Here is a 3,088-nt window from a genome sequence, read left to right as displayed (position 1 = left end):
TAGTCCAAAGACCCTTACTGAGAGCCTATAAAGCCTGACAGATTCCCCTCAAGGTGTGTCATCCTGGAATGTTCAAATTAAGTTTTGTTAAAGCAAGCCATGCTTTCCACTTTGTTACAGCACTAATTTTGAGATACCTCTGAACGTGCCAAGTGGAAACTTCCTTAAAGTAGCACTGCTCCCAGCTCCTTGTCTTTTTCCTGTTCCTGCCTACACCTCCAGTATTCCACTCACAGCTTATCTGGGTGATAGTGACATTTAATCCTTAGGTTAAGGAAACAAAAAACAAAGTACTTTGTAGAATTAAGCAAACAGCAAGGTTGCCTTAGAACTAATCTGTTGCTGCTTAAAATGAAACCCTAACCCAAACAAGGACAGACAATTGTTAGATTTTATTTCATAATCATAAACTTAACTCTGTGATCCAGCTAGACTTGGAAGCAGTAAAGATAATATGGAACCCAATGAACTGTGGTGAGAACACAAAGATTATAGAACATTCCAAGCAGATGGGGGTGAAAGGGTGCTCTCCTGAACTACAGAAAGAATGGTCTGGTAGTTAAGATAAAATGCAAGTCAAATTTATTAGCATTGCCCACAGTCAGCAATGGTGATCTTCTTGCTGGTCTGCCATTCCTGGACCCAAAGTGCTCTATGGCCATCACAATATCCATGCCTTCTTTCACCTTGCCAAAGAACATGCTTGCCTCCAGCCATTCAGTCTTGGCAGTGCAGATGAAAAACTGGGAACCATTTGTGTTGGGTACAGCATTTGCCATGGACAAGATTCAGGACCTGTATGCTTCAGTATAAGATTCTCATCATCCAATTTCTCTCTATAGATGGACTTGCTGCCTGTGCCATTATGGCATGTAAAGTCACCACCCTGGCACATAAATCCCAGAATAAATTCTGTGAAATCAGGAACCTTTATAACCAAATCCTTTCTCCCCAGTGCTCAGAGCACCAATGTTTTCTGCTCTCTTTGGAACTTTGTTTGCAAACAGCTTGGAGGAGATGTGGCCCAAGGGCTTTCTGTAGAAGGCAATGTTGAAGAACACGGTGGGGGTCACCATGGCTGGTCACAGGTGGCTCCGGGATGGTGGCATCTGCAAAGTGCCCTACTTGTCCTCTTTCATTTCTGATTTTATTTATTTGGTTCCTCTCTCTTTTTTTCTTAATGAGTCTGGTTAAAGGTTTATCAATCTTGTTTATCTTTTCAAAGAACCAGTTCTTGGTTTCATTGATCTTTTGTATTGTCGTTAGACTCTTTTATTTATTTGTGTTCTGATCTTTATTATTTCCTTTCTTCTAGTCATATTGGGCTTTGCTTGTTGTTCTTTTTCTAGTTCTGTTAGGTGTAAGTCTACATCGTTTATGTGCAATTTTTCTTCTTTCTTGAGGTAGGCCTATAATTCTATGCATTATCCTCTTGGGACTGCTTTCGCTGTGTGCCATAGATTTTTGGTTGTTGTGTTTTTATTTTCACTTGCCTCAAAGTATTTTTTATTCCTTCTTTGATCTCATTGTTAACTCATTCATTATTTAGTAACATATTCTTTAGCCTCCATGTGTTTGTGTGTTTTTCATTTTTTTTGTTGTGATGGATTTCTAGTTCTATGCCATTATGGTCAGAGAAGGTGCTTGATATGTTTTCAATCTTAAATTTATTGAGATTTGTTTTGTGGCCTAACATGTGATCTATCCTGGAAAATGTTCTATGTGCAACATTCACAGTACTTCTGACATCAGATGTGTGGGTTTTCCAAACAAAGCAATTATCTGATATTCCCTGAATGCCCTAAAATTCAATTCTCAACAGAGTTATTGCAGAACCCACTGGTTAAAGGGCTCAGTCCCACAAGACTGGCCCTTCCCCTCTTATACCGGTCAAAAATCCAGTTTGTCACTTGTGCTTCTCACTGACTGGCTATAAATTGGAGGTTCCCACGACCCCCCTTGGGTTTGATCATTTGCTGAAATAGCTCAGAGAACTCAGGGAAACACGTTTATTGATTTATTATATAATAAAGGATGTGGTAAAGGATACAGATGAATAGCCTGATAAAGATGTACATAGGGCAATATCTGGGAGGGTCCTGAGCACAGGAGCTTCTGTCTCCTTGGAGTTGGGGTACACCACCCTCCTTGCATGCAGATGCATTCATGAACTTGGAAGCTCTCTGGGATTTTTGTGGAGGCTTCATTATGTAGGCATGATTAACCATTAACTCAATCTCTAGCCTCTCTCCCCTTCCTAGAGAATGGCAAGAGTAGGAGGGAGAAAAGAGCCTGAAATGTCCAAAATCCTAATCATGGCTTGATCTTTATGGTGACCAGCTCCCATCTGGAAGCTATGCAGGAGCCCACCAAAAGTCATCTTATTAGCACAACAGACACTCCTATCACTCAGGAAATTCCAAGGGATATAGGAGCTCCATCTCAGGAACCAGGGTTAAGGACCAAATATTCAAACAAAAGATGCTCCTGGTGTTCTTATCACTTAGGAAATGACAAAGGTTTAGGAGCTCTGTGTCAGGAAACGAGGGCAGAGATCAATATATATTTTTCTATTATTTCACAAGGTCCCTTCCCAGACTATCTTGGAATGGGTGATGTGCCCTCCTTCATGCTCCTATAGCACTTGTACTTCCACATTATGCATTGTAATTGCTCATCTCCTTGTCTGTATCTCCCATTAGACCCTCAGCTCCATGAGTTTTTGGATTACATAAGTTTCTCCATTGGTATATCAGCAGTACTAACACACAGTAGAAATTCATTAAATGTTTGTTGATTAAATGAATACATGGTGAGACACTCCAGGCTTAAATCCTTTGGGGAGCTGTAACTAGACAGGATTTCTCTGTTAAAGCTTAATTTACAGGCAGCTGGCAATTGTAGAGCCAGAGCCCCAAGGCCTGAGGTCCCTTTCAGATAAAGTCCCTTTCAGGAGGTTGTAGTGAAACCTGCCTGGCTACCACCTTACCTGTCTGCTTCCTATGTGCTTTGTGGGCCACAGTGGTGTTGGGAGGAACAGCTTTTAATTTGAGGGTATCCTATACCTCTTCCAAGCTGCTATGGCAGC

General features: G+C 41.1%; 1 pseudogene across 1 annotated transcript; it reads right to left on the bottom strand.

The window, feature by feature from the left end:
- Positions 1-585: 585 nt before the first annotated feature.
- Positions 586-1,076, bottom strand: LOC308551725 (peptidyl-prolyl cis-trans isomerase A pseudogene; annotated as a pseudogene). The gene has a single exon. The product of its transcript is annotated as a peptidyl-prolyl cis-trans isomerase A pseudogene (transcript).
- Between the last annotated feature and the right edge of the window lie 2,012 nt (positions 1,077-3,088).

The sequence above is a fragment of the Miniopterus schreibersii genome, assembly GCF_964146895.1.
Source record: "Miniopterus schreibersii genome assembly, chromosome: X".
Taxonomy (NCBI): domain Eukaryota; kingdom Metazoa; phylum Chordata; class Mammalia; order Chiroptera; family Miniopteridae; genus Miniopterus; species Miniopterus schreibersii.
This window is presented reverse-complemented; position numbering and strand designations above follow the sequence as displayed.